This window comes from Carcharodon carcharias, chromosome 33 (assembly GCF_017639515.1).
Source record: "Carcharodon carcharias isolate sCarCar2 chromosome 33, sCarCar2.pri, whole genome shotgun sequence".
NCBI lineage: Eukaryota > Metazoa > Chordata > Chondrichthyes > Lamniformes > Lamnidae > Carcharodon > Carcharodon carcharias.
Genome location: NC_054499.1, coordinates 19,465,466 through 19,477,786, shown reverse-complemented (window position 1 = coordinate 19,477,786; position 12,321 = coordinate 19,465,466).

Sequence of the window (12,321 nt, the reverse complement as noted above, 5' to 3'; positions counted from 1 at the left end):
TGCAGAAATGTTCGTAAGCGTCAAAAATCTCCCAGATAATAATGTAAAGGCGAACAAATGACAACTAGCGTGATGCATGCACCAGGAGTGCATTGGTGAGCAAGTACTGCTCTTCTGCAGCTACGAGTCATGTGAACAAGGGTCGAAACAAATCCATGACATTACATAAAAAGGAAGAACAGGGATTTCATTTTTTTCCCTGCTCAATACTTATTCTTCAAACAATATCACTGAAAAGTTTGATCATTATGACATTGCCTTTGTGAGACTTTGTTCTGCTTCATTTAGCCCATGCATTTCATACATTAAGACATTCCAAAACTACTTCAGCATCGGAAAGGATGTCCTCACATCTGTTCCCAGCGCAATTACAAAGGATATAAATATAAGACTTTCCTTTTTGTTTGTTTTTTCTGTACGTTTTCAGTGGCTCTTGGACAGGATGTGAATATTGAATCGGTATTCACATCACTTCACTATGGCAACAATCTCCTGATTAACTGATTAGCTGCCAATCAACTGATTATATTTGTCCAAACCCCGGTATACCACAGGAATCTCTGTCAAATCGCTTGTAAGTGTGAACACAAACATACGTTTTTTTTTTATGGCAGCCTGGTGGCAATATTACTGGAATAGTAACCCATTGTCCAGGGCTCATGATCCAGAAACAAGAAATAAATTTCACCGCAGCTTCAGACACCGTAATAATTCTGCAATAGCCATCAGGATGAGCATTGTACTGACAGATAGTTGTAGCAGACCAACTACTATCGTTTAAGGAAGAAACCGGCAATACTTGTCTGGTATGGTTTAAATGTGACTGCAGACATTAAACAATACGGGTGAATCTTAACTGCCCTAAACAATTAGAAGCTGCATAAAGCTGTTTTGAAAGGCCGCAGTAAGTATTGTCGTCATTGCAACACTACGTGAACTCCAGCGGTGTAGGAAAGCTCGTCATCAGATTATCCAGTAGAATTCCCGATTGCAAAAAATGCTGGCAAAATTGAAAGAGATTCCTGTTCATCTCTGTGACAGAAGGATGTTTGGTGCTTCCTGCAATCACTATTCTTATCAGTGGACTGTAACATGTAAAGTAAAAGGGGGTGCTGCTACACAGCATCTCGGGCACCTTTGGTTTCTTTTTAGCTCATTGGACTGGAACAGATTGGTGCTAACAACACAGAGTTCTAACACCATTCCAGACGGGACGGATTCGGTCCCTGTACCTTACGATACTTCTGGTGGAGATTATGACCCTTTCGGATTCCCCGATTTCAAGCAGTGAACGGATAAAGAACATTATTTAAGATAAACAATAAAGAAAAGGTCGAAGAAAATGGCGAGCAAGGGAGCGTCACGGGTGAAACACCAGATAGGAATATCACAGCACTGAAATTAGTGGACAGCATTAAATACAGAAAGCTGCTGAAAATTCTTTAATAATGATAGGCCAGTAATAGGGAATTCACTTTTGCTATTAAATATAGGAAGATGCCAAATCGAGGTTAAGAGTTACAATCTATCGTGGGTATTTTTGTAAAGAAAGTTTTTTTTCAAATTGTGTAAAGAACGACCACAGTTTCAGGAGCCACAACCTGGCATTCTGGACTGGAACATTGTAACAGAGAAATGTTTTCACATGGTTAACTTTGGAAGCTAAGTTAAAATATCAGGCATACAAAAAAAAACAAGTTATTGCAGAAAAAGTCAGATGGCGGGTGTGAAATGTCGCCTCTGATGGACCCACGGATACTCCCTGACTCTGAAACATGTGTTCAGTTTCTGCGGGAAGGAAGTAACTATAAGGGGACGGGGCACGATCGAGCCATGAGGAAACAATGCATCCCTTGGCGTTTTGACTTTCTCCAGTAAGTGAAATCAGAAGTGAAACATTTTTTGAGATGGATGCGCATCTTGTGTTTATAGAGAATAAATAGGACAATATCTTAGAGACTTTTGATACAATCTAAAAGAACAAAAAGTGACCTGTTAAATACCAAAGAATCAGGGTACGAATGTGATAGATTCCAAAAAAATAAATAACTGGTCATTCCGTGGATATTCTTAATCGGAACAGATTTTATTAAGGGTTGACATTCAGTTTGGAGATCCCAGGTTTAGTGCTTGCGTTTAAATTGTTGGGTTGTCTCATATAGAGGGTCAACCGGTTCCAACTGGCGTCATTGTCTCAGAGAAGGGAATCCTGTTGAATCACCTGTTTAGAAGCTTAAAAATAAAAAGGGGAAAGGGGGAAACAATCAGTTACCGAACGTTCGCGGAGCAAATGACATATCACTAGTGAGATAGGAAATAGAATGTGGAAGACCTGAAAAATTTTGAAAAGGTCTGGATTTTTGGCACAGCTATTAGTTACCACAACCGATTAAGAACAAGCAGAATGATGATTAGCCTTTAGCTAATCTGACTATTTAAATTGAAGAAAAACCTGGAACTAAATAACGTGCAAATTAATCCAAAGTATGTTTGAGGAATAGATATGACTCGATGAACATTATGGAGTACACTGTCCAACTTCAAGTAACAGTGCACTTAAAATAACAAAAAAGAAGCGAAGAGAAATAGGATGAGGATTACAATAGATCCAAGAACATTATACATGTCGCCATCTAATTTAGTCTTAGGTTTTGCAGTAGTTTCCTTTAACTGTGCTGTGTTAGGTAGGGCTTGTACTCCCATAGTATATGGGAGTTATTTGTTCCAACGTTATAGTAATTCACGAAGTAATGAATATTGATGCCAGGTTAATGAACATTTCTACAATGTGCTTTACATTTGCCATTGACAGCACACAACGGTTATTAAAGAAAGTTGTCTTTTTACCAGGTGAACTACAAAGAGCAATCCAATTCATATTCATAATCTTTGATATAGTCTCTAGTAGAATACCTAAGCTGCTGAAAAGGTTATATGAATAACTGTACCTCCAAAACTCCATATGTAGCCTGATTATTTTGAAAGTCAATTGATGTATTGTTTACACAGCTAAAATATTATTGTGTCCTCTTAATATCAGAATGTTAGGCAAACGTTAGTCAAGTCAGGTGGTAAGAATCAGAGGGAAAATGTCTTCAAAGAACAAAGCAACATTGATTATCCTGCTTGTCAAAGCTTAAAATTCCTGCTAATAAGATAAAAAGGTAATTTGCGACGAGGATACAAAGGTAATTGAGAAGCCAGTGAGTAGTGTGGATTCTGGAAATTGTATCACCATGTGCTAACGTACGTGGCTTTAACAGGGTAGTTGAAATGGATCATAGCCAGGCAGAACAGTAATGGCATACAGCAGAATTGCCAGGATATTACACACGGGAATGTGAATGGCTTTCCGAAAAATGTAATATCTCCCGCTTAAACAAAAACAGCAATTTGCTTTAACATGATATGAATGATAATCGCCAGTAGATCCACAATCACTTCAGGCACATGGCAATGGCCAACACCTTTGGAAAGATCGCAGTTTCCCTGGGACAGGATCGTAAGCATCACCAAATTGAAAGTGAACGAAATGGAAAGTATGGAAACTTCTCGAAGACAACTTGACCTAATGATTCAATGCCTCTAGCCCTGTTTTAATACAAATTAATCTTTAAAGCTCTTTCCCCAAAACCAATATGTCCATCCTGATAGACGCTGATAACAACTGTATGCAGCAGTATGTATGGGTTGCAAGCAAATCTGTAGCAGTGCAGGTCCAAATTACGTCCGGCAGTGTTTGACACAAATACCTGTGCAGCATATACATTAGCGTTTATGTTAGTAAGCTTGTGGTTAAAAGGCACTGTTGAGAGTTGGGAAATTATCTAAATGCCCAGAGACAGGGACGTGAGGACAGATGCTGGGAACCAGATGAATAAAATTATCTATAGATGTGCATGAATGGACTAATGAGTTAAGACACTGTGCTCACGTAGCGAATTTGAACACAGGTTCAATGAATTTGGTGCTTCTGTAGAATTGTACAAAAGAAACATTATTAACGAGTATTTGTAAAGCATTTACAAAAACAGAACTACCTGCTAAACTCAGCAGGTCTGTCAGCATCGGCGGAGAAGACAGCAACTCTTTTCTTCTATGGCGATGCTGCCAGACCTGCTGCGTTTTTCCAGTTAATTCTGTTTTTGTTTTCCACAGTTGTAGACTCCCAGTTTAACATAAACCTCACTAGCATCTTAAGTGTAGTCACCGCGTGTCTGAACTTTCCTTATTCTAATGTCTGTAACTCTGGACGCCTATCTATAGGAAAATAACTCCCTCTCAGCGACGCTGCCCTTGAAGTCAAACACACTCTTAATAGTGCACTTCATTATCCAGGGTTTCCGACCTTTTCAGCTAGCACAAAGATGATCAAATTGATTCTGCTGAAAGATATATTGCCTACAGCCCAGCTTGTTCTAATCTAACCTCCCTGAAAAATAAATGTTCGTGACAATAAACACTTTGTTTACCCTTTTTCGTCTATTGTTTATATCCCAAGTCATTTGGTCACATGATCATCTCCTGAAACATGTTGATTTTTTGCAACAAATCGTCTTCCAGAAAAGGTTAGTTCTCAAATGGGCAGCACTCCAATCTAAAATACAGGATTGTTTTCTCCCAAAGTCACACGTTCCATCACAAACGGCGGACTACTCAATATATGAACTGAGGTCAATCGGTTGAAGCACACCCTGTAATAACTCATCTTTACTGGGAGAGGAAGCAGATGGAAAGAGAATATAAGTGAGGGATTTTCAGAGTTTATGACTAGGGCAATATCAGGCACAGCAACCAATGGCTGGAGGAATGCTTTGCTGTCCTGATTCTAATCCGCAGCCGTTAACATAGAAGCACTTTTTGGACAAACCTAGATTAACGTTAGGTCTGGCAACGCATCGGCTAACAAATGTGAACCCTTATTTTCAAATGTCTCCATGGCCTGCCGCTTCCTATCTTTCTAATTGGCTGCAGATTTATGTTCCACCAAAGTTTCTACTCCACTTCTGGCTTCTGGGAATCATCGTTTTTTGATCACTCTGCTAGCAGTGATTAGGCCCTCAGCGCTGGGATTGGCTGCCTAAACACCTTTATCGCTCTATTGGGTTAAGAGAGCGCAAGTAAATTTTGTTGCTCAAAGAAACCGTTTTAACAAAGTATCCATGTTCCAGATGACCACCAGCAGCGTCCAAAGTGAACTAGTCACAAATAATGAATTCCCACCTTGCCAGCTGTGCTCACATCCAGAGAACCTTTGAAAGAATCAACGGTTGTGGCCTAACTGAGAAGGGCACATTCGCTTACTCCTGCTGACGAATAATTTGGTTGATCACTCCATTAAATCAATTCACACGTGATGCCCCATGTCAACAGGTCTCATGCTAACACTATTCAACAGAAGCAGTCACCAGGTCAGTCACATAAATGGGGAGAGAGTTCAGGTTTAGTTATTTCTGCTCTTATAAAATGATCAACCATTCGTAAATGAACGGTAATTTTTTCCAACATTCTTCACAACGTCTTCCGAAGTTTTCGGATTTTGGTACGGATTTCCATCACTTTGTTTTTAGTCAACACGTGGGGTCGATTGTGCTGCAAAGTGCTGGAGAGAAAAGGAGGATGAGATGGAAAATGGCCAATGAGACAGTGGAAGGGATTAAACGTGAATCGCAAAGTCTGGAACCCATGGGGAAAGGTAAAGCTATGTAAATGCAAGAAGGTTGAAGTGGAAATGCAACTTTACAGAATCATCTAGTAGATCTAAAAAGATAGCAGCGGCAAATATTGACACTGAAATACATAATAAGAAAGGAAGACTGCTGACACAGGGCTTTTTTAAATACGGAGGCTAAAAGTTATCGGAAGTGATATACAAATCTTTGGAGTTATGAAACTGAAGGCACGGCAGCATTCGAGGGAAGAATGTTAGGGATGCACATGAAGCCAAACAGGATTGGAGAAAAACATAGACCTTGGCAGTTGGGAGAAATTTAGAGAAAATTATAGAGATAGTGAGAGGCAAGGAAGTGGACGGCGATGAGTACAGTGGTGAGTCATTTATTACCTGCTATCGTTGCCTGCCTTGTGGATCAACAGACTACACCAATTTGATCTGGAGGCTCCATCAGAGGGAACTGACTACCTCAACCTACCCTGTAATCATCTTAATCAACTCAATTCGATGCACTTTTAATCCCAAAGTTAATGGAATTCAAGCTTTTTCTGTGCAGTTTTATCCAGTTTTTCCATATATTTGTTTGTTTATTACTGATGGGTGTGGTTATGACCCAAACCAGCACAACTGCCTGTCACTATAAAATACTAAGATTCTATCACTGGATGAAAAACTGATCTACATATTTTAGATGTATTTCATGACATGGTGAAGAATTATGAAGCCATCTCCGTATTTCACTGTAATACAGAAAACTTCTGTAATTGCTTTGTGAGATGAAAAATTTCCCTATCTTTGTTTCTCACAGTTAATGTCATGACGATTGCAATCCCGTCTCCGCCATAGTGTGGCCTCTCCAAATGTGTGAATTGCTATCTGGTGGCTATGGCACTTGCATATCTATTGGTTGTTATAATCGATCTTATGCTAAGGCAGATTCTGATTGTTTACTGGGAACAATTTTTTTTTAGGAACATTGGTCTGTGTAATGTTCATGCTATCTTGCTTTATGTTGTCACAAACTGCTCTGTCTACTTCACAGTCACTATCACCTTTAATCGTTTTGTGGCGATTTGTTGTCAGAATCTGAAATCTAAATATTGCACAGAGAAGACAGCGGACGTGGTTTTAGGAATCGTGACAGTTTTGAACCTTTTAAAGAACATTTTTTGGTAGTTTCTATACACTACTGGATATTGTCTTCTAACAGTTCCTGGTTTTGCCGTGTTGATGTTGGAGTGTTTCGTTCAATGGTCTGGGTCATTGTTGAATTATTGCATTATATAATAACGCAATTTCTTCCATTTGTGTTGATTTCAGTGTTAAACGCATTAAAAGTCAGATACGTTTTAGTGGCCAGAAGGGGCCGCAATAGACTCCGTGGTCGGAACCATGGGGACAGTTCCAGTGACCCAGAGATAGAGAGCCGAAGGAAATCTATAATTTTGCTGTTTTCTATAACAGGGAATTTCATATTGTTGTGGGTAGTGTTCATGGCTTGTTCTATATTGAGACGATTGGATTACTTGCAGTACTCTGTTCCTCTGCCAATGTTTGTACGGGAAATCGGCTTCATGCTGCATCTCTTGAGTTGCTGCACAAGCACTTTCATTTATGCAGTGACCGAAAGGAAGGTTAGAGAGGAATTCTGGAATGGAGTGAAATATCCATTCACCGTGATGGCCAAAATTGATTAATTGAGAAGTCATCACAATTCCGACATTATCAAGTGTTTGCTGTCATGTTCTGTGCCTTCCCTTTGTTGGGCTATATTCCATTGGTTCATTTCCTGAAGCGTATCTCAAGCTAGTGCAATGTTCGTTGCAAGTTTTTGCCCTGTTTAAGAACTTTGAGCTCTTTCTCTACAAAAGAGTTTGAACAATTAGACGGCGAAAAGGGTAAGCTGCATTCTGCAGTCCCATCTTGAGGTTTTAGTTCAAGAGTACTTTTAAATGATCCCTTCCTGTGATTATTCCCAGAAAGAGACCAATCCTGGGGAATGTCAACACAGGTGCTGAGTATCTCAATACCAATGAGTTCATTTGATCTCTGCCACTTTTGAAGGAAGGGTTTAAAATATAATTCAATGCTGGCACCAGCAGAAAAGTAAACAAGTGAACAGGATGACTCTGACGTATATGAATCTCCGCACCGTCACTTGGAAAAATGGTGAAAGGGATTTGATCTTAAATTCCAGCCCTATGCACCACAATCAACGTTTGTTGAAGGCTACTTATTTTTGTGCGTTGAGAGGAGGAAGTAGAACTGATTTAACTAAACATATTTTTTCTCAATGAGTATTATGTATACTCCACCTGGCGTGAATTAAACAGATTGTGATCTAAAATAAAATACATTTTTCGCAATGAGACCTTTGTCCACCCATAGAGAGATTGTTTAAAAAAATAGGGACATGGTGACATTAGAAGGGAATTGCACTGTTCATGCCGTGGGTGGCTGTAAAATGGACTGCCTGGTCAAGTTAAAGCACAGAGCCATGTATGGCATGTGGGTGGCACCAGGCACAACGCGCCACCGAGGTCGAATGCAGCACATGCCCAGAGCCTGGCACAGCACAGATCAGGATTCAGGCACGGCAAAACTTCGGGCGTGGGTGCACTGAACTGCTGGCTATGGCACTCCCTTGGGATCATACTGGGTTCAGTGGGATGGTGCAGTTGGAGATTCTCACATTGAAAACTACAGGTTCTTGCTGCACTGCACAATCATATTTGACACACATATGGTTCCCAGAGAAGCACCTCCCTCATTTCCAGTGCCGCACATCCCGGGTGAAGGCACAAGACATTCCCTATTTCCGGTACAGCACAGTTCAGGTTCCTGGTACAGCATTTTCCCGCAACCAAGTCACGCACATTTCCACCTCCTGTTGAAGCACATTCCCGCTGCTTCGAGAACACATTCCCCACTTCCTGTGCAGCACTTTGGTGGTTCTTGGTAAGCATATTAAGTAGAAGTTTCTCTCTGTGCTTGGGAAAGCAAAAAGCCGATTGCAGAGGCAACAATTTACAAAATTTCAATGGAGCATATTACTTGTTCCTGACCTAACAAAGGAAATTCCTAGCAGCTGGTTCATCAACAGGCGCTGGAAAACCACTGCGAGATATTTTCCTGGGAGAAACATAGTTTCAGAAATATTAAGGAATTATTATTTCAATTAAACTGAAGTATAAATCTGTAACACGCCTGAATGGGCTAGAGTTTACAGCTTTCAATTAGATGTGGACTTACTGCAAACCCTCTGTGATGAAAAGAATGATAAACCATAACAATGAAACTTGTGAAATTTTCTCCATACAATAAGTTCGATTACAATTCCCTGCAAAGGCAAGTCAACTAATGACAACATAAAACCTACACCCTCCCCACTTTGGAATCCCCACTCCCCATTACATTACTCCCACGCCAAAACCCTCCCCACCTCGCCCCCTTCATTCCCCATTACCCTGCTCCCGGACTGATCTTGTGACCTTACATTTTTTCCCCTTGATATAATTAAGCAATTTGCTTTTGAAAGTCACAACTGAATCCACTTCCATTTCAAGATCAGGTGCGGACTGGAGATCCTAACGTCTCCTGTATAGGAAGGTTTGCAAACAATCATAAACTCTGTTGCAATTTCCTCGTGACCCTGCATTTATTCTTCATTCAAGAAAATTACGCAATGGCCTTTTGAAATCTACGAACAAATCTGCCTCTGTTCAACCATAAGGAAATGGTTTCAAATCCTACCTACTCACTGGGTAAATAAAAAAATGTTGCTGTTGCTTATCTGCTCATCGCCTGTACCTAGTGTCCTCTGGTTCTCGATCGTTCCATCATTGAGAGCAGTTTCTCTCTGAGTGTATTCTGTCCAGACATCTCATCATTCTGAACAACTCTATATTCAATTTCTCCTAGAGGAGCAGAAAAGAGGCAGCCTTTCCGTTCTATCCACATAACTGATATCCTCTATTGACATTCTCGCAAATCTCTTCTCTGTCCTCTACAATGCCTCCAAACCCTCCCTAATGTGTAGTGCCTAGAGGTGGAGACAATCCTGCAGTTGACGCTGAACAAGTGTTTGATAAATGCTCATCAGGCCTTCCCTATCTTGTACTCCATGTCCCTGCTACTGAAAAAAAAATCTTATGTCTTACCCAGTTCACTCTCAACCTGTTCTGAACCTTCAGATGATTGTTCCCCAGCCGGCTTTAATCTTGTACCCTTTATTTGAGTTAACCTTTCCCCGTTTGTGGAAGAATAAAATATATCTACAAGACAACTAAGGGTTAAACAGTTAAAATCATAGTGGAATACTATAGCACAGTTCCAGCTTTTGTTCTAGCAGGCACACCTGCAGCTGCCAGCTAATTGAGCAAGAAAGGAGAAAAGGAGTATCATAAACAAGCTTCCTGGAATCCTGAAGCAAGGCTAGGATGTCAGCCCCAACACAAAGAGACGGGATCAAGCAATGGTCGTTTTTGCTTTAGAATATCAAACCCCTAGCACCACAGATAAGGTGAAAGAGTGTTATCTATTCTCGGTCTCACTTTTGATCACCTGATGGGGTCTTCCTAAGATCCTGGGTAGTGATAAGCTAGAATAGAACAATTGTGTACTGCATGCCGTAGACAATAATTCTCAATGTAATTAATTATTGAAGGTTAGGCAGTTTTATCACCTTCGTGCTCTTTGATATTTACGACTTTTTCTATAACTATTTGTGTACTCTGATGCTTCTTCAGAGTGTCAGCTAGCTCCACTGAAAGCTGCTGGGCTCTCCGTGATATCATGATTTAATAAATGCTTCCGAGACAAAGCTCCTGCCTCTGAGTGCTTTTTTTTCACTCCGATTTCCGCAACACCGTTCTTCCGATCGAAATGTATCCGTTCACACTTCTCTACCTTGAATTTCTTCTGCCACGTTTCTAGACAGCCCAGAAGCCTCTGCACGTCATTCCTTCACTGTCACTGGATCAAAAGCCTGCGACTCCTCACTCTCCCCGTTCCTCCACCATCTCCACAGACAGCACTGCGGTTAGATGAACACCAAATTGACTGCAGCGGTTCAATAATTTTGTACAAGGGAATATTAAGGCTAACAATAGATCCTGGCATTGGCAATGACACCAAAGTCCCAAGAAAGAAAGAGGGGAAAAAAGAACAATTACATTAGCCCACTACGTTCTTCAGGACCAAATCTAGCAATGCATGTTAAGCGTTTGGCTGGGAATATAAAAATCAAAAGATTTTCACAAGGACATGCTGTGCAAACTCTGTCCTCTTTAATCCCTCGAGGGATTGTTTGCAGCTGCCCAACTCCTGATATGACATTTTGCGCCATAGCGGTGAACACTGCGGTAAACATCCGCTAGTGTGCCTCTGGAGCCGCACTCTGCATAACAGTCTCTGTCGCATTTACTGCAAAAGAAGACGGTTCCCGGGAGGCTGCAGCGTTTGCTGACCTCGGTTTTCTCTTCTCCCCCAGCGGAACCTTCTGTTTCTCTTTGACTTTTCCAATGCCACTCTCAACAGGCAGCTTCCAGATTTCACGGCCGTCAGAGACTTTAACTGTATACTGGAGCTTCTCCGAGCTTTGAGGATCCTGGTCCGCCCCTGAAATGCCCATATTCCAAAGCCTGAACACCTTTGGTGTCATTGCAAATATATAAGTGAAATTACATAGAATGGATATTAATCAAAATAATGTACTCAAAGAAAACTCGAACACCCTCTGGACCCAAAAGATCACAGTTTAGGAACTCGGGATTCCTGGGGATCACCGGGCTATGCATATTGGTTTTTCATGCGTTGCTAAATTCGCCCGTCTATATATTGGGTTCTTCTTGTTTCCTTGGGAGCGCCAGTCGGCGTCACAGCCCCATTATAACACAGGAGGAGAACCATTGGGCCCATCGCATCCACGTTGCTGTATGAAGAGCTCTCCAGGTCAGTCCATTCCCAAGCTCTATCCGCGCAGCCCTGCAATTCTATGTCTCACAAGTGCTACTCGCATTTCCATGTGAAATTACTGATTATCTCTCCCTGCGCCGCCCTTGTAGTTAGGGACTTCCGGGTCACACCCACTCACAGCATGGGAACATTCTTCCTCATGTTCTTTCCCAAGCATCTCTTGGCAAAGCCTTAAATGCACGTTCAGAAAATGGGAGCAGATTTTCTCTGTCCACCTTACCTAAAGATTTAATTATTCTATACACTTCAATCAAATAACTTTTAATTCTGATATTCTACAAAGAAAACAAATCCAGATTTGCAATAATAATAATAAAAATATCAGGATAGGTGGAAACACTCAGCAAGTCTGGCAGCATCTGTAGAGAGAGTAACAGAGTTAATGTCAAGTCTAATAAAACCCTCAGTGTACGTTTGAATTTTCCCAGCTCTGAAGTAGAGACATACGGACGCGAAACGTAAACTCTGGTTCTCTCTCCACAGATGTTACCAGGCCTGTTGAATTTTCCAAGCCTTTTTGGTTTTTATTTCAGATATCCAGCATTTGCATTATTTTGTTTCACCAATACGGCTCTTCAGAAATGAAGAGGGGATAAGGATGTGGTGGCTTTTTATTTAGATTTTGCAAGCTAACCCTGTAGCTAGGATCATTCATACCGTAACCATTCTTG